This window comes from Choloepus didactylus, chromosome 4 (genome assembly GCF_015220235.1).
Source record: "Choloepus didactylus isolate mChoDid1 chromosome 4, mChoDid1.pri, whole genome shotgun sequence".
In the NCBI taxonomy this organism is placed as follows: Eukaryota; Metazoa; Chordata; class Mammalia; order Pilosa; family Megalonychidae; genus Choloepus; species Choloepus didactylus.
In genome coordinates, this window is record NC_051310.1 from 167,066,057 (window position 1) to 167,090,407 (window position 24,351).

At 37.7% G+C, this 24,351-nt stretch overlaps 1 protein-coding gene and 1 pseudogene across 3 annotated transcripts in view; both read left to right on the plus strand.

Annotated features, from left to right (window-relative positions):
• AKAP6 (A-kinase anchoring protein 6) overlaps positions 1-24,351 on the plus strand; it is a 532,325-nt gene that overhangs the window by 66,803 nt on the left and 441,171 nt on the right. The window lies entirely within an intron of this gene.
• LOC119532388 lies at positions 9,826-10,871 on the plus strand (annotated as a pseudogene).

Sequence of the window (24,351 nt, forward strand, 5' to 3'; positions counted from 1 at the left end):
TAGCTTCTCATTTCCCAGAAGCAGAAACTGAATTATGGTGTCAGAAGTCACTAGCTGGTCAGGCAGAGCAGGGACTAGCACACAATTCTTCTGACTTGTATTCTGTGTGTTTTCTACTGCACTTTGGACACATGTGCATGCATCAAATGTGCTAGGAAACTGACAATGTCTGAGAGGCTCCAGAAAAAAGGATTCATTGGGATTGAGTTTGAGGTGAAGGCAGGAGAGGCTGACCTGTTTTGAAGTAGGAATGAGATTGAGGTGAAGGAGAATGTGAGGGAGGGAACCCCTCCCCTCAGGCAGCCTGTGATGGAGCAGGATGGGGTCCTGGTCTTGGAACAGGAATCTGATGAGAAGAGGCACTGTCTTCTGCAAGGAATAGGCCATTGGTTTTAGTTTTTTGTAAGAGAGGGACTCAGTTCTTTCTCTTCTGACCAAACAAATGGTAAGTGTAAATAATATTCATATCTCAGCTCATCTTGTTGGGAGGAGAGAATTAATAGACAGCTGGAGAGCACAAGACATCTTTGATGGGGATGGTTGAGAAGGAACTAAGAGAAAAAGGACATGTTGGAGATATATATTGACTCTCTTTACCTAGGGTTAGTTCTTTGCCTGTCAGCTATATGTGGATGTAGATACATAGAAACTGTCCAAGTATATTTGCAGAGCAGTAGCTCACACGCAGAGGGCTTAATAGGATTGTTGTCATTTATTGACACCAACAAAAGTATGATTCACTAATGAAAACTCACCCATATTTCAGACCTGATGTTCACCCATTTATATATTTGGAGAATTTCCTTCCTGGCTCTGTCTATGCATATTTACACATGCGTATACACACTTAATTTTATACAAATGTGGTAATACTCTGCATCTTGTTTTGTAATCTACCTTATTCTTTAAAGTTTTAAATCACTTTTATTGAATCCAAGAATTTAAGAGGCAGGTGACAATTTAATCCTCCCCCCCTTAAGCTTTATTTTATTTTTAAAATCAACTTTATTGAAATATAATTTACATAAATAAAATATACTCATTTCAAATTTATAGTTCAGTGAGTTTTGATAAATGTAAACCCTCATTAATTTCCAACACAAGATACAGAACATTTCCATCACACCCAAAGGTTTCCTTGTGTTCCTTCCCAATGACCTTCTCATCCCACCCACAACCCCTGAACCCAGGAAACTGTTGATCTACTTTCTCCACTGGAAGTACTTTTAGCATCCATATTTCTACCAACAATCTCTCCAAAGCAGTCTAGGCTTTTTCTGTTGAGCACCTCACGATTCTTCCAGCTGCTTGATAGAAAAAGCCTAGATTGCTTTGGAGAGACTGTTGGTAGAAATATGGATGCTAAAGGTACTTCCAGTGAGACCTTGGATGAAAATGATGAATGTGTTATTGGAAACTGGAGGAAAGGTGGTCCATGTTTTACAGTGGCAGGAAACTTGGCAAAATTAAGTTCTGATATCACAAGGAAGGCAGAACTTCAAAGCAATGAACTTGGATATTTAGCTGAGGAGATTTCCAAGCTAAGTGTGAAAAGTACAGCCTGGTTTCTCCTTGCAGCTTATAGTAAAATGTAAGAGGAAAGGGATAAGCTGAGAACTGAACTCCTGGGCCCCCAAAAACCCCCAGAAACTGATGGTTTGGAAAATTCTGAGCTCCAAGAAAGCAAGCCCCCAGAGAACAGTGCTCCATGTGAGGGTTTAGTGTGAACATGGAACCAGTCAGAAGTTGTTAGAATTGGAATCCAGTTATCCAGGAAGGATCTGTGGAAAGTCCTACTGTCTAATGGAGTTTGGACCCCTGTGTACTACATGCAAGGCCAACAAGTTTATTGCGTAATTTATAAGAATGAAACCACTGCCATCCTGGACCAAAAGGGACAGAGAAGGGACAAGTTGAAGGAAAAATCACTTCAAGGACAGAACCATGGAAGCTGAGGTCTGGACTGAAGACATCTTCTTGGGCCAAGAGAGGTGGCCTACCCATGTGTGTGGAAAGGGTGAGTCTGTCCCAGTGTTTAGAAGGGCAGACTTCTGCCTCATTGTTCATAAAGAACACCACCACCCCAGTGCTCTGAGAGGATCAAACCTGTGTCTGGGGGATTGTGGAGAGTCCGGCCACCACCCCAATGCTCAGAGATAGGGGAGCCTGCGTTCTGGTGTTTGCAAAGAGCTTACCCACCATCCTGATGCTTAGAGAGGGTGGAGCCTTCACCCCACTGTTCTAGGGATAGCATGGCCTCTGAGCACCTGGAAGGGATGGGGCTGCTGCTTCTTTAGGCCCAGAAGACAAAGCACCATTCCACAGATGACTCTCAGACCTTGAAATCTAATGGAGTGTGCCCTGCAGAGTTTTGGAATTGCTTCAGACCACGACCTCTGTTTTTCTTCCAATTTCTCCCTATTGGAATGGAAATATTTATCCTATACCTGTCCCTCCATTGTATATCAGAAGCAGGTAACTTGTTCTTTAGGTTTCACAGGTCCACAGACAGAGGGGAATTGTGCCCCAGGGCAGACCACACCCATAACCGAGTATGATGACACTTTGTCCTAAGTTTGTTTCTGAAATGACTTAAGGCTTTTGGGATATTATGATGGAATGATTGTATTTTACATATAGAAAGAGCATGTCTTTTTGGGGTCCAGAGGGTGGAGCATGGTGGTTAGAAGCCGTTACGTACCTCAGAAAAACATGTTCTTAAATTTAATGCATTCCTGTGGGTGTAAGCCCATTGTGAGTAAAACCTTTCGGTGAGACTACTTAAGTTAAGGTGTGACCTACCTCAATCAGGATGAGTCTTACTCCTGTTACTGGAATCCTTATAAGCAGAATGAAATTCAGACACAGAGAGAAATCCACAGGAAGCAAGAAACTGAAATGGAACCAGAAGAGAAGGAAGAGACCAGGAAACGCCTCCACATGCCTTGCCTTGAGACTGAAGAACCAAGGATCACAGGCAGCCAGTTCCAGGATGGCATAGTCTTCAGAGAAAAATGGTCAACTTGATGATGCCTTGATTTGTACTTTCTTTTAGCCTCAAAACCATAAGCTAATAAATTCCCAGTGTTTAAGTCAACCCATTTCATGTTATTTGCTTTGGCAGCCTAGGAAATAAAAACGTCTTCTTTTGTAAAGTGTCTTTTCAAACCTTTTGCCCATTAATATTCAGTTGTTTGTTTTCTTATTATTTAATTGTCAAAGTTCTTTATATATTCTAGATACAAGTCTGCTGTCAGATATATGTAGTGGGAAGATTGCCTTTTCGTTTTCCTGATTTCAAAGAGCGAAACTTTAATTTTGTTAACGTCAAATTTATTAATTTTCTATTCTATGGTTTATGCTTTTTGTACTCTATCTAAGAAATCTTTGCCTTCTCCAGGTCATAAATAATTTCTCCTCTGTTTTCTTCTAGGAGTTGCATAGTTTTAGTTTACATACTTAGGTGATTCATTTTGAGTTAATATTTGTGTATGGCATAAGGTAAAGGTCAAGATTTATTTTTCTACATGGGTAGCCAGTTATTGTAGTACCAATTAATGAAGACTATGCTTTTCCACCCCTGTTAGAAATCAATTAACATATATGCATGGGTCTTTTTCTGAACTCTCTATTTTGTCCCATTGGTCTATACTTCTATCCTGACATTGATATCAGACTTTCTTGATTTGTAGCTTTATAGTAAGTCTTAAAATCAAATTGTATAAGTCCTCCAACTTTGTTCTTCCTTTTCAAAATTATTTTAGCTATACTGGATCCTTTGCATTTCCATATAAATTATTAGAATCAGCTTGGTTGATAGTGTTGTTTATATCATCTATATATTTGTTGACTTTGTGTTTCTTTTTTCTGTCAGTTATGATAGGTGATTGTTGAAATCTCCAACTCTAATTTGGATTGGTCTGTTTCTCCATTTAGCTCTGTCAGTTTTTGCTTCTTGTATGTTGAAACTCTCTTAGGAGTTTGAAAAACTATAGGTTTTTGTATGCATTTGATGAATTGACTTCTTGTTCATTGTGATATATCTCTTTTACTCCCTGATATTATTCCTTATTCTGAAGTCCACTTTGTTTGATATTGATACAGATTTTCTAGCTTTCCAATGGTATTTCTGTTTCATTCTTTTACTTTTAACTTATCTGTGTCTTTATATTTAAAGTGAGTTTCTTATAGACAATATGTAATTGGGTCTTCTTTTTTACCCTGACAATTAAAATTTCTTTTAATTGTAATATTTAGGCAATTACGTTATTATTATAATTATTGATGTGATTAGATTTAAATTTGCCACCTTCTTATTTGTTTTATATTCTGCTATATATTCTTTTTTCTTTCTCTTCTTTTTCTGCCTTCTTTTGGGTTGAGTGTATATTTTATATACAAAATTTATCTATTGTCTCTATATTTGCCATAGTGTTTTATTGCTTTAAGGTTTATAGTATGCATCTTTCACTTATATTCTATCTTCAAATATAATTATATTACTTCATGTATAATGTAAGAATCCAAAACCTTCAATTTATCCCCTCTTGGCCTTTGTGCTATTGTTGTCATACATTTTACTTCTATATTTATTATAAATCCCTATATGCTTTGTTGTTATTTTTTTTAAATAATCAATTATTTCTCAGTGACATTTTTAAAATGGGAAAATGTTACATACACAGACACATATCCATATATTTGCCATTTTTAATATTCTTCATTCCTATGTTGTAAATCCACATTTTTATTAAGCATTGTTTACCTTCTGCCTGAAGAAATTCCTTTAATATTTCTTGTAGAGCAAGTTTGCTGGTGATAAATTTTATCAGCTTGTGTTTGCCTGAAAAATAACTTATTTTACCCTCATTTTTGAAAATTGTTTTCACTGGATGTAGAATTCTACATTGACAGTGGTTTTCTTTCAGCACATTAAAAATGTCTTTTTGTTGTCTTCTATCTTGCATAGTTTTGACACAAAATCTGTGATAATTGTTTTAGTAGTTCCTGTGTACATAATGTGTCTTTTTCTCTGACTGCTTTTAAGATTATTCTTTAACACTGGTTTTCAGCAATTTGATTATGATGTGCCTTTATGTTTGATTATGATTTTATTTGTGTTTATCCTACTTGGAATTCATTGAATTTCTTGGGTTTGTGCACATTTAGTTTTCCTATGAAAAATATTCAGTCATTATTTCTTCAAATATATTTGTCTGATCTTCCTCCCTTTCTGGGACTCCAATTACATATGTATTAGACTGTTTTATATTGTCCCATAGTTGAGGCTCTGTTTTTGTTTTGTTTGTTTGTTTGTTTGTTTTTCCAACTTTTTCTCTCTGTGCTTCATTTGGATAGTTTTTAATTGCAATGTCTTCAGGTTTATTGATCTTTTCTTCTGTAGTATCTAATATTCTATTAATATCATCCAGTGAAGTTTTCATTTAAGACATGGTATTTTTAATGTCTAAAGTTCCTTTTTTGTTCATGTTTTTTTCTTTAAATCCCTGAGCATGTTGATCATTGACATGATTGCTATTTTAATGTTCTTGTCTGCTAATTCTATCATCTGTGTCACTTATGATCTGTTTCTATTGGCTGATTTTCCCCCCTGACTATGGGTTTCATCTTTCTTCTTCTTTGCTTGCCTGTAATTTTTGATTGGATACCAGCCATTGTAAATTTTACATTGTGTGTGCTGGATTTTGTTGTACTTCTTTAAAGAGTGTTGAACTTTTTCTGGCAGCAGTTAGATTACTTGCAAGTCATTTAAATATTTTAGAGTTTTAATCATAAGTTATTATAGTCCTAGTATAGAGCAGCCTTTACTCCATGGATAATAGCTTAGTCCTACTACTAGGTAAGACCATTCTGGGGTTTCTTCTGAATGTCCTGTATATTCAAAGTAGTCTCTCTACTCTGGCTAGTGGGAACTTGATTGATTCTGAGGTTTGTGTGAATTTGGGGAATTCTTCAGCTTACATCTCACCATAATTGCTATTTCCTAAGAAGTTGTTCTTTGCTGAGTCTTGTGTGGTTTCATCCTGTGTGTGCACAGATTTTTATTTAGTAAAAGACTCAAGGAGACTCTCACTCACACTTCTGGAGCTCTTTCTCTTTGTAGCTCCATCTTCTCTGATACTCTGCTCTGCCAAGTACCAGAGGGCTGCCCTCTCCAAACTTTGATTTCTGTGTCCTGAATTCAGTGAGATTGCCAGCTCTCTTTGGTTTTCCTCTCCCTGCACTGTGGTCTAGAACTTGCTTCCAGACAGCAATCTGGGCCTATTTAAAGGCTAATCTCAATTATTTTCCTTTTTCCAGGAATCACAGTCATGCTGCTGCCTGTGGTCCAATGGCTGAAAACCAGGGCCAAGACTAGGGTGATGAGAGGCAACAAGGATATAAAACATAAGAAGTTACTCACTCTCAGGGTCATGCAAGTGTAGAGTTGGCTTTAAAAAGGAATGTCTCCTTAAATTTTTCATCCTAAGCATGTTTCTTGCATCACCCTAGTCCCAGCCCTGCTGAAAACAGGTATTTTATATTTTATACAGTATTCTTTTGGTTTACAGTGGGAGGGTAATTCTGGACCCTGATACTGCCTCACTGTCAGAAATGGAAGTTCCCTGTTATCTGTATATTTAACTAAAAAATATGTCATGAACATCTTTCCACATCAGAGAATTTAGATATTCACCACTCTTTAAAATGATTGTCTCACATTCCATTGTGTTTATGGACCTGGGAAATTGTGGAAAGTATAACTCATTTCTTAAAAAGGCTTCTCATTGTCAAATGTGACATTAATGTACCACTGCAATGAAATATGTAAGTATACATAAAAACATTCTATTTAGAGATATGCTTTGTATTGAGCGTATTAACTAAGAAGCAAGAATAACAGATAGTTTTTCTGTACACTTCTTGATTTGTTACATGAATATGTTTGTTAATCCAGAATTGTGGCCTAGACATAAAACCCTGTCACTGTGGCAGTACACAGCAATATATTCTGGAGCATGGTATAGCCTTAATGATGAATCAACAGCAGAGTTTTAAGAGATTGCCAAGACACATGAAAATTACTTTGGGATATTAATCATCTGTCATTCTTTCTCATTAAAAACTTTTTAAAACAGAGATAAAGGTGATGTGAAAATATTAAGGTCTACCTAGTATTTAAGGCAAATAATTAATGGAGAATAGACTGTCTGGCATGTGTTGTCCTATTTTCAGTTTAACTAAAAAGTAGGTATCCAAAAGGCATAGTTTGTTCTACTAACACTTATGGTTGTCTACATATTTGTACCAGTTTGGGTATATTATGTCCCCCACAAAAAGCCATGATATTTAATCCAGTCTTGTGGGATATTGGGATTAGGTTGTTTCCATGGAGATGTGATTTACCCAACTATAGGTGAGACTTTGATTAGATTATTTCCATGGAATCATGGCCCCGCCCATTCAGTGTGGGTCTTGATTAGTTCACTGGAGTCCTTTAAAAACACCATCACAGGCCCAGAAAATGGCTGGCTTAGCTCAAAGATGCTTGGAGTTGCAGACCCCTGACATTGGCTGGCGATGATGCTTAGGCATACTTGGAGATACAGACAGAAAGACGTTTAGCTAAGAGATGCAGCACAGAGTTTGCCCTGAGAAGCTAAGCCTAGAGACATTTTGGAGAACGCCATTTTGAAACGCAACCTGGGAACAAGCAGACTCCAGCCACATGCCTTCTGAGCTAACAGAGGTTTTCTGGACACCAATGGCCTTTCTCCAGTGAAGGTATACTCATGATTATTTCTTGGTTTTGACACTTTTATGGCTGTAGAACTATAAATTTGTAATGAAATAAACTCCCTTTATAAAAGCCAAGCCATTTCTGGTCTTTTGCATAACAGCAGCATTAGCAAACTGGAACAATATTGTTGTCTTTTAACTATCATCTGTAATTCTTAAGGTGTCTTTTAATTTCTGAATAAGATATAGAAATTTTATCATTATTATTATAATTATTAGTAGAAACGATGTGAAAAATATTTTTAAAAAACACCAGAAGTATACACAGAAAACATGATAATACCGATTGTTTAGATGGTAGGATTTTGAGTGGTAATTCTTTCTTTTTTATCTTTCCCATTGTTTTTGAAGGTAGTATCACACTTTAAGAGTAGAAAGGTACATTTCTATACCAAAATTCAATGTAGCACTGTTTAAAAATCCTAAATATTATAAAGGTAATTATAAGGGTCTTTGTTTAATTCCTCTAACAGCAGAGCCCAAGATAAACATTTAGGTGCATTACTTGGCGGTTCAAGCCCCGGTGATGAGGGTTAAGAGTAAAAGGGAAAGAAAAATGCCAAACAATGTCATGCAAAGCATTACTCTACTTGCTAACACTTGACAATAAAGAGCAGGTCTCTCAGTAGGCATGTTTCCTTGGGGACTCCTCCGGAAGAGTTCCAAGAATGATGTGTACCTTCAAATATCCATGGAGGAGAAAATGAAGATGGCATTTATTTTCCCAGCTCCTTTCTGTCTCCCATTTTCACTGTCAGAGTTCATCTTATGAGAAGTTAATTCCTCCACACTTCCAGACTGTATCATTGATCTTCAACAGTCGCCCAAGAAGCCTGATCACCCAGCATGGTTCATCCAAGTCTGAAAGTGGAGTAGCAACCCAATACTTGTGCAGCAGTAACTAAGAGAGAGAAAGAAAGAGGTGGTCAAGGGAATATGAAGATGTGATGATATTGTGTACCAGTACATTAAGGAAGAAAGAAAGAGGAAAATAGAGGAAGAAGTGACATCAAAAAGTCAGGAAAAACCAACAAGAGAGTTGAGAGTCTAGAAATAAACGCACATATCTATGGCCAATTGATTTTCAACAATGGGGAAAGAATAGTTTCTTCAACAAGTGGTACTGGGAAACTGAATTTCTATATGCAAAAGAATGAAGTTGGACCCTGACTTCAAACCATGTATAAAAATTAACTCAAAATGGATCAAAAATCTAAATATAAGAGATAAAATCATAAAATTCTTAGAAGAATACATGACCTTGGATTTGGCAATGGATTCTTAGATCTAACACCAAAAGCACAAGTGACAAAAGAAAATATAAGTAAATTGGACGTCATTAAAATTTATCAAAGGACATTATCAGTCTACAGAATAGGAAAAAATAATTGAAAATAATTATCTGATAAAGGTTTAATTTCCAAAATATATTTTTAAAAACCCCTAAAACTCAAAAACACAAAGAGGAACAACACAATTTTTAAATTGGCAAAAGACCTGAACAGACATTTTTCCAAGGAAGCTATACAAATGGCCAACAAGCATATGAAAAGATGCTCAGCATCCCTAGCCATTAGGGAAATGCAAATCAAAACCACAGGGAGATACCACTTCACACCCACAAGGATGGCAATTATTAAAAAAATAGATGTGAAGATACTGAAACCCTCATGCAATGGTGGGAATGTAAAATGGTGTAGCTGCTGTGGAAAACAGTTTAGCAGCTTCTTAAAAAGATAAATGTAGAATTAGCATATGACCCAGTAATTTCACTCCTAGATATATACCCAAAGGAATTGAAAACAGGGACTCAAAGAGATGCTTGTACACCACTGTTCATAGAAGCATTATTCACAATAGCCAAAATGTGGAAACAACCCAAATATCCATCAACTGAAGAATAGATCAACAAAATGTGGTATATACATACAGCAATATTATTCAGCAGGAAAAAGGCTGCTCCTCGCCTCCTGGTACCTGCCTAAGCTGGACTGTGTCATGAGTTCTGAAACACAAGCAGTATATGGAAGATAATTATGCAGCCCAGTCAGAGCATTGAGCTCCCTGCCAGAAGAAAAAAGGAATTTTTATGGAGTGGACCAGACTTTCAAGCTTTTGTATCTGGTGATCTTGCAGACAAGTGCACCTGGGTTGAATATAAAGAAAACTTAATATGCCAGAAAGTTGAAAGTTTAAGACTACCTCCATGTAAAGACAGAGATTCACATGGGGAAAAATTACAATAAGCTGAAAAATACATTGCAAATTTAAACTCTCCATACAGTGTGCAAGGACTCTTGATGTCCCAATATTGGGGAGGGTTGGGGAGGTAGAAATATGCCACAGCAACAGTTATGTTGATGGATGACACATGTACAAGAGGTTGTAGATTTTGTTCTGTTAAAACTGTAAGAAATCCACCTCTTCTGGATGCCAATGAGCTCTACAATACTGCAAAGCAATTGCAGAGTGGGATATGGGTTATGTTGTCCTGACCTCTGTGGATCGAGATGATATGCCTGATGGGGGGCACTTTGCAAAAACTGTGTCATGCCTAAAAGAAAGGAATCTAAAAATTCTTGTGGAATGCTCACCCCTGATTCTGAGGACATCTTAAAGCAATAGAGAACATTGCTCTGACAGGATTAGATGTGTACGCACATAACGTAGAAACAGTTTCAGAATTACATAGAAAAGTTTGTGGTCCCTCGGCCTACTTTGCCCAGTCTCTGTGTGTACTGAAACATGGCAAGGAGGTTTCAGCCTGATCTTATTTCTAAAACGTCTATAAAGTTGGGTTTAGTCAAGAATGATACACAGTATATGCAACAATGGTACTTTATGAGGCAAACATGGGCAGTTTGACTTTAAGACAATATATGTGGCCAACAAACTGCACCTTAAAGTTGAAGAATATGTTACTCCTGAAAAGTTCAAAATACTGGGAAAAAGTAGGGAATGAACTTGGCTTTCATTATACTGCAGTTGACCCCCTGGTGCATTCTTCATATAGAGCAGTTGAATTTTTCCTGAAAAATTTAGTGGCCAAAAGAAAAACAAAAGTTGTCTAAAACTTTAAGAGACAAGAGCTTCAGGATCATGAGAATCTTTAAACTATGATTCCAGTTGGTAGCAGAGGTGGAGCCAGAATGCCCAGACTTCAGTGGATGTACCCTAGCTCTTTCTGTTTTAAGAAAAATGTCAATAAGTTTATATATTTAATTATAATAATTCACTTAATTTTAGCATATCCTCCTTGTTGCCATAAATGCTTGCTATGGTATAATCATAAAACATCTTTGTAAGGGCTTGCAATTAACAGTAAAATGAAAGATAAGAACTTCCAGGAAAAAAAGAAAGAGAGGAAATACCCCTTATTTTAATTTTACAAAAGCCTATCATGTCAGTTCCTCCCCAGCATTTGTTTCTAGGGAGATTGGGGCATTAGGGAGGAGAAGACCCAATATTGTTTCTCCAACTTCTTTGGGAAATGCCCTCCTTGTATTCCCCACAGCTTCTTTTGTACAAGCAGTATGGCTGATGCCAAGGGGAATCTCCTGATTTTATCATTTCATGGAAAAACTCCCAACATGCCTCCTCTTGAAAAGTGAGTCATTCATTCTCAGATTTTTTTCTTTAGGTCTATTTTACAAGCTCTAATAATTTTTTTTTCCCTGTACATTTTATGAAAAAGTTGACTTAATTTTCTTGTTTGTTAACTTTTCTCTGATAGTAAGGCCGTGAGTGATATAGCTAAATATGACACAAAGCTAGAACATTTGATTTACTGCCCTTGGGAAGTACAACTGCAGTTTCATCATCTGTGAAGATGGTGTCTTTAATAGTTGGATATGAGGTTCAGCATCGTCAAGGACAGCTAACTTTACCGTATAGCTGTTTTCAACTGCTGTGGAGTCTTATTAATGCACAAGATCTATTTTCATTTGTCCTTGATTTATACTTTTTTTTTTTTTTACATTTAGTGATTTTCTTTCCTTCTACTTTTTCTCTCTTTTTTTTGCTCAGTAGTTTTGCACTCATTTGATTATTTCCCATGTCATTCATTTTCATTTTGGAAATGGAAGACTTTTATACAAAAAATGGCATTAGAGAGAATGTCTAGAGAAAACGTTCCCCACACGGACAATAACACCCTGAAGGGGGTGAAATTTGGTTCTTGGTGGGCAAATTATCTTACTTGTTTAAATGTCTAAAGCATAGATATACATACAGTACATACATGCAATTTTATGAGTGAGTGACTATGAAAAAAGTATCTAAAGCAGGACTTGGTGGTGAGGTGTTGATAATGAAAAAAGGTTGGGAAACACTAGTCTATGTCCAAGAAAGAGAATTTTTAAGAGATAAGACTGAGATGAAAAGCAAGAGTCAAAAGAACTGCCTCTATTAACACTATTATCAATGTTTATGATCATCAGACCATGCAAACAGCTGACTATGTGGAAGTTTAGTTGTTGTTTCTTTCCTTTCTTTTGCTTTCTAGTTGTTAATGTTTCTTTAGTTTTTGTTTTTGTTTTCTTTCTTTAGCCTTTCGGTCCTTTCCAGTGATGATTAAATATATACCAACAAAAGCTGAATCAGGGTCCAGTGAGTTCTTGGGGTAGAATTGTTTAGAATCATCCACCACCGATGATTGCTTTCTCCTTTTAGCTTATATCACAGGCTTATACTACTTCATTTAGTAGAAAAGAAAATGGAAACCATTGATTCAGTAATATAAGTAACAAGCACAAATCTGCTAGTGTTTCTAACCATTCCTTTGGGCAGTACTTTCTCTACTCTGAATTTCCAGGATACCTTTTACACCACTTTTCTGGTACTTAGCCTTGCTTTACAGCCATGCATTGTTAGTTCTATTTCACTGTTCTTTTCTTCCTAACCACAGAGTGCCTCAGCCCACAATTACTGGCATTCAGAAGGTGTTCAGTAAATAGTCATTAATAATTTATTAAATTAGCAGGTAGTTAAAATACTGGCTTACAAGGGAGATACCAGAAATAATCAAATAATTCAAAATTCTATGTGAGATGTAGTTTGGTATCAGTGTCTGAGTGAAATGCTTTATTGTAGATGAGTGAGGAGCTGCCTGGTGCAGTAAAAGAGGACTCCTGGCAGGCTTGGGCATGCTTATCTGAGCCACTGCTGGTTTTAGACACATTTTCCTCTGGGAATATTAGTTCTAATATTCCATAATTTGAGCAAGCTGTCCTATGGTTTTCCTCCATCCACCTGAAGAAATTTTCATACCCAAAACAAAAGGCTTGAAAATAAATTATTATCATGTATGAACTGATATGCAATGATTTCCTTGATATATTGTAAAGTGAAGAAAGCAAAGTGTAAATGAGTATCTGTGTAAGACAAGGAAATAAGAAAGTAGACATTTGTGAAAAAGAAGTATAGAAGGATAAAGCAGAAGCTAATGAGCTTGGTTGCATACAGGGGGTGGATGAGAACAAATTGGAAAGAACAGGAGGATGGAAATAGAGTAGCAGGGATGAGGGGAAGGGACACCTCTCTGAACACACCTTTTTATAGAGATCTGACTTTTAGAAGTAAACATCAGAGAAACCCAAATTGGGGGACATTCTGGAAAACAACAGGCCAGTACTCTTTAAAATTATCAAAGTCATGAAAGACAAAGAAAAACTGAGGAATTGTCCCAGGTTGGAGGAGACTAAGACATGCATGACAAGTAAAGGCAATATGTGATTCTGAATTGGGTCATACACCAGAAAAAGGATGTTAGTGGGACAAACATTGATACAATACTATGAACTAATCTACAAATCTTATTTATGTATCAGTGTTTATTTCCTGGTTCTGACAATTGTACTATAGTTATGTAAGATGTTAACATTTGGGAAAGCTAGGTGAAGGATTTACTGGACTTCCTTGTACTATTTCTGCAAGTCATTTGTAAGTCTGAGATTATTTCAAAATGAAAATGGAAAAATTATGACAGGGAGAGTCCTCTTGTCTAGTCCTCTCACCTTCTAGTCCTGTTTTTATTCCTGGACATGATCATAATGATAAAGAAGGAAGAAAGTACTCTTACTCTAAAGAAATAAATACATTCATAAACACTTCAGATTTGTCATGTGTTTGTAATTACTAGTTTCAGCTCTAACTGGCAAAGTTGAAAATATGAGTAAATAATAGCATGAGCTGTGAAAATTAAATCAAAAGAGAGAAACAATTTTTTAAAGAAAAAAGAAATCAAGTAGAAAATGTCTACTTTCAAACAGGTTGCACAGGCTTCAATTATTGCACATTTGAAATCAATAATGATCATCAAACATTCAACTACAGAGTCATGTTTAATGGTTATATTTAACATAGGTTATATGAATTCTGCTTTTTCGAGTATGAAATTGACAACTTTTATTGTAACATTCGTTAAACTGAGATTTGAGCAGTGCATGAAATTGAAAGCCACTTAGTGGTTTTTCAGAAGTTTTTCTGATGCCCTTCTTCCAAAGTCATTTTCTATATCATTATCAATAAACTTTGCTGAGTTTTCATGATGTGTTGAATATCATCCACAAGAGATACACTTTCTGTTTGTTTGAGACAAATTTTTTATGCTTCCAAAGGTTTAGGATTCCAAAGGAGTCTGGCAAGAATGTGTTATGACATTAGGGAGATAAAAAGCTCCAAAACCGGGACCATGGGGTGGAGTAGAGAATGACCTGTGGTTTTTTTTGTTTGTTTGTTTTTTAATTCATTTTTATTGAGATATATTCACGTACCATGCAGTCATACAAAATAAAGCATACGTTCAGCTGTTTACAGTACCATTATATAGTTGTGCATTCATCACCAAAATTAATTTTTGACATTTTCATTACCACACACACAAAAATAATAAGAATAAAGATTAAAGTGAAAAAGAACAATTAAAGTAAAAAAGAACATTGGGTGCCTTTTTTTTTTTTCTTCCCCCATTTTTCTGCTCATCCATCCATAAACTAGACAAAGGGGAGTGTGGTCCGTATGGCTTTCCCAATCACATTGTCACCCCTCATAAACTACATTTTTATACAATCATCTTCAAAATTCATGGGTTCTGGGTTGTAGTTTGATAGTTTCAGGTATTTACTGCTAGCTATTCCAATTCATTAGAACCTAAAAAGGGTTGTCTAAAGTGTGCGTAAGAGTGCCCACCAGAGTGACCTCTCGGCTCCTTTTGGAATCTCTCTGCCACTGAAGCTTATTTCATTTCCTTTCATGTCCCCATTTTGGTCAAGAAGATGTTCTCCATCCCTTGATGCCAGGTTTAGCTTCTTCCCCGGGAGTCATATTCCACGTTGCCAGGGAGTTTCACTCCCCTGGGTGTCAGATCCCACGTAGTGGGGAGGGCAGTGATTTCACCTGCCAAATTGGCTTAGCTAGAGAGAGATGACCTGTGGTTTTGTACTTCTGTTGGGTGAGATAAAATGTCAGAGATAGTCTTAGAGAATAAAATAAAAAATTTCAGCACATAAGAAATGTGGGGTCACCTTGGCACCATGGCAAATAGACCAAAGAGCTATTAAGGACACCTACTCTTTGAGAAATTTAGTCACATCACACGATAATTCTCTTTGTCTACAGCTGAATGCATGCGTGCACACATACACACAGACCCTGAATTTGCCTGTTCCGTATTTGTTGTTGCATACATCTGTCTTTGCTAGGGTGACCTTTAGTTCCTTTACTAGTCAACTGAAACATAGTTTTGTCTCAATTTGGTTCTATCATTTAGTTGAAGAAGTGGTTCCTGACCTATAGATATAGATTTATTTTTATATTAAAGGCTATATATTTGCTGTTCTTGGAAACTAAAGAAAAAGGAGGAAAGGACTCTAGGCATTGAAAAGCTGTGAGGCAAAACAAATTGCACAAGTAAAAAATTAAGAGTCTGCTAAATAATATCCTTCATCATAGAATGGACCCTGGCACAAGTCAGGGCCACCTTGGTTTTCTTTTCAGGAGCCTCAGTCACTCCACAAGTGAGGAATTGACGTCAGGAAGTAAGTAGTAACATGGCATTAACCTCGAGCTGTCCTCACCTTTTCCCATCAGGCACTCAGAACAGATCCTGTTCATACCCACTATATACACCAGGGGAAACCCAGGGATGTGTACAATTCCCGGCAGGCTAAATATAACTCCATCCCATTTTTCCTCAGCCTCTGAAAGCAAAACGAGAATGCAAATGATAGTAATGGGATTATAGTGATAACCTTGAAACTCCTCTAATTTATTAAGTGGTGAATCATTCACATATTCCAGTACTTTATTATTAGTAACAACTTACTTTCAACACACTCACAACAAATATGTATAGCCTTGGAGCTCCCACATTGAAATATAGCATCCAGGCCTAGGTCAGTTCCCCAGCTTTGTTTTGCACATGCAGTGCTATGTTGGGCTCTGCCAACTTTTAAGGATTATCTAGAAACTTACACTTTTGTTTTCCTATTCATCTTTCAAAACCTTCCTTGGATATCATTGCCATCTCTCATATCCCAGACAGAGTTTATTGCTTTGGCGTCTTTGATACATTTAGAGTCTGAGCATACTTCTATCATTACCCACCCTATATTGGGCTCATTTGGTCATGCATCTGTCTCTTCCTTAGTCTGTGGGTCTGCGAGTTGAGGATCTACCCTCATTTATCATTGTATCCCCTTTGCTCAGCACTGTGCCTGGTTTAGACTTGCTGCTCTAAGTAACGTTTGGCACGATGGAAACAGTTCCTATATACATTGTGAATGAGATATGCCATTAATTATGTATAATAAGTACTTATATCACCAGAGAAATGGCCAAAAGACAACTGCAATTCATGGAAAATTATATTGTTGGGCTCAGGAGAAGAGGGAGAATGATAGGAGAAAGAAAAAGGAAGTAGTTTTCTTTACCAACTAAATCCAGTGTTTGTCTGTGAGATTTGATAAATTTTACTCCAGACTAATTATAATCTAATGCTAAGTGGGTGAAGTCCATGGTCTTGGCTTGTCAACATTAGGATTTTTAGCCTTAGGTGCCAGATGATTATCCTTCCTAGGAAACGTGTTCTTGGAAATGTTGACATTGGAGTTCTCTACCTCTCAATCATTCCTCCTTTCTGCTCCCTAGCTGAACCCTGATTTTGTTCTGGCATCCACCCTCCTCCTCCACAAAGTGGGCACCTCTGTGGAAGCTGACTCCACCCCCAGATACAGGTATGGGTCTGATTAGGCAAACCCATCCTTCCTGCTGATTAGTTTAGCAATGGGCATGTGTTGCAGTTTGGGTCTGCAATAGAAGAAGAAAGGTGTGCTGGGGATTTCTGAGAAAGTTCTCCCTCAATTTTCTGGAAAGTTTCCAAAAGTGAAACCCTTCTAGAGGCTTTTGTGTGCAGATGTGGGACTGTACTGCTACTACCATCTTACTGGCAGCCTAAGAATGAAGTTGGCTCTTAGAAGAGGGCAGAATTAATAGAATCCCAGGGAAACCAAGCCAGGCCTAGTGGATTAGGTCAACTCTGGAACTTGCCCTTATTCTGGATTTCCAGTGAAATGATCCAATAAATGTCCTTATTGTTTAAGCTAGTTGGAGAAGTATTTGCTGTTACTTGCAGCCAAAATTGTCCTAACTTGTCAAAAAATAAAAATAAAAATAAAAATTGCCCCAGTTTTGAATTGGTGGAAAGTGGACCATAGGGATAATAAAAGATAGTTTGGCAGGTAAAAGAGCAAAAAAGCCGAGTTCCGTTAGACCAGTGTTTCCCAAACTTCAGTAAGCACACATCAGAATTACCCAAGGAATTTGTTAAAGCACATATTTCTGGGTCTCCTTCCCAGAGCTTCCAATATAGCAACTCTAGGTGGGGCCTGAGGATTTGCATTTCTAAGTTCCTCTGTTGTGCTGATACTGCTGGTCCAAGGACCACAGTTTGGGACAAATGATCAAAACTTTTTTTTTTTTTGTCTTAAAGGGACCGTATATTCTTTGAGGGGTGGGGGAGAGTCTATAACTCGTATACTTTTGTTCCGCAATGGCATTTAACACACAGCTCTAAGTATACTGTAGGCACTCATAGCTTGATTAACTCACCAAAGGGAAGGTACTATCTGCCAAGTTTTGGGTAGGACGTTTTAAGGCATGATTAGGAGAGCTAAAACTAACCCAGGATCATGATTGTGCAAATAAGAGTTTACCTGGTTGTTAAGAAACTCCAGCAACTTTCCCTTTAGGGAAAATGCAGCAGTGAGGTCTCCTCTCTTAAGCATTAGGCTTCTGAACAGGGTAACTGTCATCACTTATCACTTTCTACTTTTTATACTAACCACAAAATAAAGCTCTGATACTAGTTTGACAATATTGCTTTTGCCTTCTGCCGGTTACTCCCTCTGGAGACTAGTCACCTCCAAGTTTATAATCAAGGAGATGTGGTGTTTCAGATAAATAACAAACTGTCACTTTCTAAGACATGAGAACTCCCTTGCCCTTTATATAGCTTGCAGTCAGACAGACCACTGTTTCTTAAATAAAAGACATACTTAGTGTTGGTGTTTCCAGGCTTTCTTTCCAAGCAGTAAATAGTGGTCCCAAATGCAGTAAGGCTCCGCCTCTGACCTGCAATGAAAGGAAATCTGCAGGTGTGAGGCCTTGGCGCAGGCAGCAAGGATCTGCGTCCTCTAGTGCTCCGTTTAAACCAGGTGTTGGTTCACCCTAAGTCAGGTCAGGCAAGCTCTGCTTGGCTTTAAGTCACCCCTTACGTTTCTGTTGGCGTCAAGCTTTGCCAAGTGATTCATACATGCTGGAAATGCGGAGAGGAACTGAAGGAGCAGCATTTTCCTTAGCCAGGAATGGATTAAGACAGAAACATCAAATTTGATAAGCACATTTTTACATGATCCCTGTGCTTTCCAACCATCCAATCCGTGTATTCAGGCTGCTCTGGTGGTTTCAGGTTTCTTCTAGATCCCTTGGTAGCCAGCAGAAGGGGTGGGGCAGTTTCTGAATAAGTACATTTATAATGATTAGTAAAGTGCAAGCTCACAGTGGCATTTCTCCAACACTGGAATTGAATTTTGATTTGGTGCAAATTGATGCTACTCTTTGCACAGTGCATTTTTTCCCCTTATATTTCTACAACTTGTTAGAAATCAATTTTAAAGGAAACACTCCTTATTTAGGAAAACAGGGGAAAAGCTATAAAGAATCTGATACAAAAGACACTGAGTCTGAGATTTGAGTTTCATATGGTGCTTGTTGAAATATTGGCCTTTGTTGTGTAATACTGTGAAGTATAAATACGAAGCCAAAAGGTTAATACATGATAAAGAAGGTTGGTGGAGAAAGAGACTTCATAAAGCTTTTCATCAAATGTTTCTTCCATATCTCAAAAATATCATCTATTGTATAATCACCAATCATTGAACTGTTGTCTGATTTTCTACCATGTAACAGCAGGGGATAGGACAAACATCTCCATGCCACAGTAGGGTTGGCCGAGGACGCCACCTAAAGCAAGGCATTTTATGCATTCTCTGCCTAGATATCCAAATTCCAATACTCTTGATGAGTAATGAGATTAACCTCCAGCTTCTCTAGCCTCCCTGACAAGTTCTGTTCCAGCCCAGGCCAGTTTCTTGTTGAGGTCATACACTTCTTGTTGAGAATGACAGAAGTTGGAACTTTCCTTATTGTTTCTTATTTTCAAATCTGCTTGGTTCTTTTTTTGATAGTATTTTGTTCCTTTCTCCTGCTTTTATTCCTCCTTTTATTTTTTAAATCATTTAAAACATACTTGTCTCAGAGTCTGTCCTGATATATCTGTGAAGTTCATGTTTACTGTTTCTGCTGACTCAATCATGGTGACTTGTTTCTTCAGATGTTTTGTGATTTAGGACTGCAAGCTCTTATTATCTGTGGAAATCCTGTGTGGCCTGAGTTGATGTTGTATCTCTGCAAAGAGGCTTTCTGTTTTCTTCAGCCAGGAGCCTCAGGGATATTGATATCTGGGAACAAATTTTTATGTTAATTCCTCTGGGCTGGGGGCTTACCTGCCCTCAAACCCACATATGGTCAGGCCTATGGTTACAGATTCTCAGGGGAGATTTTTTTTCTCTCACCCAGAGCTCAACCTGAGACAGAAGAAATTTCCTTGTTGCCTCCCTAGAGGTAAGATATTTTCTAGTCCACCCTTCTCAGATGGCATAGCCCTTCTAGCGTCCTAGCTCTATGTGAGAATCTTAGTTCTATCACTCCACCTTGTGGCCACCCCATGAGTCATTTACAGACAGGCCCCTTTGTTCCTGAGACTGGCAGTGACCTCCACAGTTAACAGAAATGTCAGTACCTGATACTATTTGTTTTGGACCTGTGGGGATTTTCCTTCATTTCATGAGAGTTTGGCTATGCATTTAAAAGATTTTTGGTTATATTTTTCTGCAGCATTTCCAGGTGTTTTGTGGCAGAAATATTTTGAGGACTAGAAGGATAACTAGTTCACATCCAGCAAAAAATAAGTCCCTGTTGTTTTTCTGAGCCATCCCTTGGGCCTGGTTGATTCTGGGTGCTGAGAAGCAGTTAAGAACCTTCAGAAAGGCCTCATACCCTAGAAATTCATTAGTGTTCCAGGACCCAAGGAAGACTGTAGACTTGAGGACATTTCCCTGGTCAATCCTCATTTAAATGTGACTCTCAAAAAATTTAGAGCCTCCCTGGAACATGTAGAGCTAGGCTAGCCTATATCCTTCACCTCTTGCTTAATGGGCAAACACTAGATTCAAGAGTCAGGGACTTAGACCTAAGTTCAGATCCTTGTCTTTGCTGTGTAATCTTGGGTGAGCTATTTAAATTGCCTGAGCCTCTATTTCCTCATCTGTAAAATGGAGATGATAATACTTGATTGAGTTGCTTTAGCAAGTTAAATGGTATAGTGTAGGTAACCCTCTGATGCTAGTTTGGCAATATTGCTTTTGCCTACTGGTAGTTGGTTACGGAATGAGCATGTGATTTAAATCTGGCCAGAGGGGAAGTCTGCTGGGGGCCTTCCAGGAAAGGTTACCTCAATAAAGAAAGAGAAAGAGACACAGGAAGAACTGGTCCCCTTTTTCTTCTGGACACTGTCATGTTGTAACATGATGCCTAGAACTACCACAGGCATTTTTTGCTTTCATCCTGAGGATGAAGCCAGTTTCTGGGATAGAGAACAGAGCCCAGAGAATCCCAGGGCAGCAGAGCTGGAATCCTGATAGCTCCTCCTTGCCTAGGACTGCTCTACCTCTCTTATTTCATTATGTGAGATAATATGTGAAAATAAATATGTATGTATGTATATATTTATTTTAGATACAATTGAGACAGGATTTTCTGGTTATTTGCAGCCCCAAATATTATAAGTGATGAAGCCAACATACCCATGATGAGCTATAGAGTAGTACTCAGCTATACTCAGCTATAGAGTACCAAAGTATTATAGTTCATTTCAAATTATGCTTTTGTTCCATTTTTTGAACTATTTATTTTCTGTGACACTTTCTTCTCCACTTTCCCCTCTGTCTCACCCAAACTTCTAGGGGATATGCTTTAACTATCAACTGTGAATCTCTTGAAAGGAGGCAACTGTTCCAAACTTGCATCTCATTTGCACATGTGGGACTGCAGGATCCATTTCTGGCTGGATGTGCAATGACAATTTTACTAGCAATCTTTTCCCCCATATTCTATTTCTATACATTGCTGTTTTCTGGCAACCCGAGCCAATTAGTAATTTACTCTGTCTCCAAAATTGGCCTTTAACCAATTTTTAGAATTCCCCAATCAAGTCAACATTGATTCTACTACAATTTCAAATCCACCTTGTCCTTCTGTGTTGAATTTTTGCTAGAAAGAATCACAGATCGCTTGATGCAGTTGCCAGAATCCTGGGTCGTGACCAGGATTGCAAAGAAAACATAAAGGGAATGCTCTAGGGAGTTGAGACAGCTCAGCACCTCCACATGGAGCCTGAGAAAGGGAACAGTGATATCCTCCCCGCCCCCCCCTTTTTAATCCCAGTTTGGACAGCTTCTTTATTCAGAACATCAAGGACTGTTGACAGTTGAACGAAAAGGGTGGAGGCTCATGGGATTGCTAAAGAGATACAAAGCCACCTTGGAATCAAAATTTCTGTCTGATGGCTCCTCGGGCCATGGGGAAATGAGTTAAGATCCTCAAACCAATTTTTATCAACAGGTATCCTTATTGTGGTTAACAGTGCTTTCTAGTTGCTTCTGAGAGGGAAGGCCAAGGGCTTGTAGTTGTGTGCTGCTCTCCCAGCAGATAGCTGGGCTGAGGGGAGCAAATTGATACTTATATGGTATGAAGCACCCTATCTGGTAGGAAAATAGAGTTCTTAGTCATCACAGCTAACTTACAACATTTCACATGAAATTACATTTTTTTTTTAGCCCACAAAATTAAGCAAGTGTTAAAATGAAGAAGTCTATTATTTCCTGACATCAAATGCCTCTTATCACTTTCTCCCCAGTTCTAATCATTTCTCTAGACCAGGTTATGTTCCAAGTTCTTTTCTGAAGCCTTCCCTGACTACCCAAGCTAAAAGTAATATTTTTTTCTTCTGAGTACCTGGAGAAGTTAATGTCCATAGTCTTATCTTCTCCTGTCTTATTTTGCAAACTTGACTGTAAAGCTTTTTGAAGATAGGGGCTATAATTATGTATTTTCTCGTATCTGCCACACAAGACCCAGCACAGTGCTTTGCATGTAGTAGTCACCAATAAATAATATTTGATTGGTGGATTCTTTCTTCTTATGAAGTATATAGCACCATAGACTCATCTAAGAAGCAGGTTTTCTCACCTAGGTCCTATGGATGGGCTTCGGGACTTCCACAAAACCCCTGAAATTGAATGCAAAGTGGACATTTTACAGGGAAAGGATTCATAGCTCTCAACAGATTCACAAAGGGGTTCTTGACTCCCTCCTAACTAGGTCATTGAACTAGTTTAATCATTTCCTTTTCTTCCTGACAAAACTAGGCCATAAGGGGTTGACACTGCTGTCCAATCTCACAAATATCATGACAGTAACAGTTCTCTTGGGATGCCTCAGTTCCCATTTTTAGTTGTTGTTCCTGAAAGAGAAACAGAGGTTAAGTGGAATTCATGTGCTTTAATTAAGTTGGTTGTATATACTTTTTAATTGAACATCATTAAAAGGACTGTGTTCCCAAGTCCCAGTAAGTTGGTGTATCATGGTGGTTAGAAGTATAGTCTCTAGAGTCAGACTGCCTGCACTTGAATCCCATCCCTGCCACTTTCTGTGTGGCCTCGGGCAAATTACTTCAACATTCAAGGGTCTCAGTTTCTTCATCTGTAAAAAGGGGATAATAATAGTGATCTAACTCTCAGTGATCTAACTCTCACTAGGTTAATGTTAGCTATTGTTATTGTTATTCTACTCTAGCTCTCATTTTCATTAATACAGATTAGCCATGGTATTGTATCTGCTGTGACCACTGAATTCTCTTCTGGGTGATTGTATTGGGATCAGATCAGATTGATGAATTGTTTTGCAGAAATTGTGTGGTTTCACTCTTTCTTAGATATAATCTTGTGTTTTCTTGCTTGAGTTTATTTGGCACTCTGAGGTCAAGTTCTCACGCTTATGAGGATATTTAAGCTGTTCAAAATATTTCAAAACAAGAAAATCAAGATCTTTTGAATGTCAATGAAGGTACATTTTTCTCAATATATAATTTTTGAAAAATGTTAACAAAATATCCTTTATTCTAAGAGAAACTTGTAATAGAGTCTTTTAGTTATCATTTTAGTATTAATGTGGAAAAGGATGAAATAAAATCCAGTGGTTTTGGACTGAAGTCAAAATTGCCTGGAATTAATTCTTTCCAATAGCTGTAAGGTTAGTCCTTTCAAAAGGATGAAAGATTTTGATTAATCCCAGAATGTATAAATTTAATTTGCAGAGATAGTATGCTGGTGAATTCTTAGTCCCCGGTTTTGGGAGAAGAAGAAAAATAATAAAGTGATTTTTTTGTGGGGGGTAGGGTTAAATAAGACAATTTGTCAAATTTTATTTTTGAGTTGACTGGCAAGCGTTTGAGAAGGGAGGGGGATTTACAGAGCTGTGCTGCAGCAGACTCCTCTTATATCTGGTGAAATTTCTCCCACTCTTCCCTGAACGGGGAAACAGTAATTAAGCAACTAATATCAATTCTCTCATTTTTGTGATCCTTAGGAGCCTTGGGAATTAGAATATACATATTTAAGGAGACAATTTTCCATCTGAGCTTTAGGATAATGAAGAGTTGTGGTGGAAATTGGGGTTTTGAAGAGTAAGGGCTTTGGCAGGAAGTAGATGACAAATACAAATTGGGTAATTTTCAGGGAGTTTAAATAAAACAAAATTTATAATGGTATAGGAAGGCTATAGGGAAACTGTAAGAGAGAGTGCAGTTCTCTTGGGCTTCTGAGGGTCAAGGGCAGTGTATTTCCACCCCCAGGTCTGAATAGGTCTGAAGAGAGG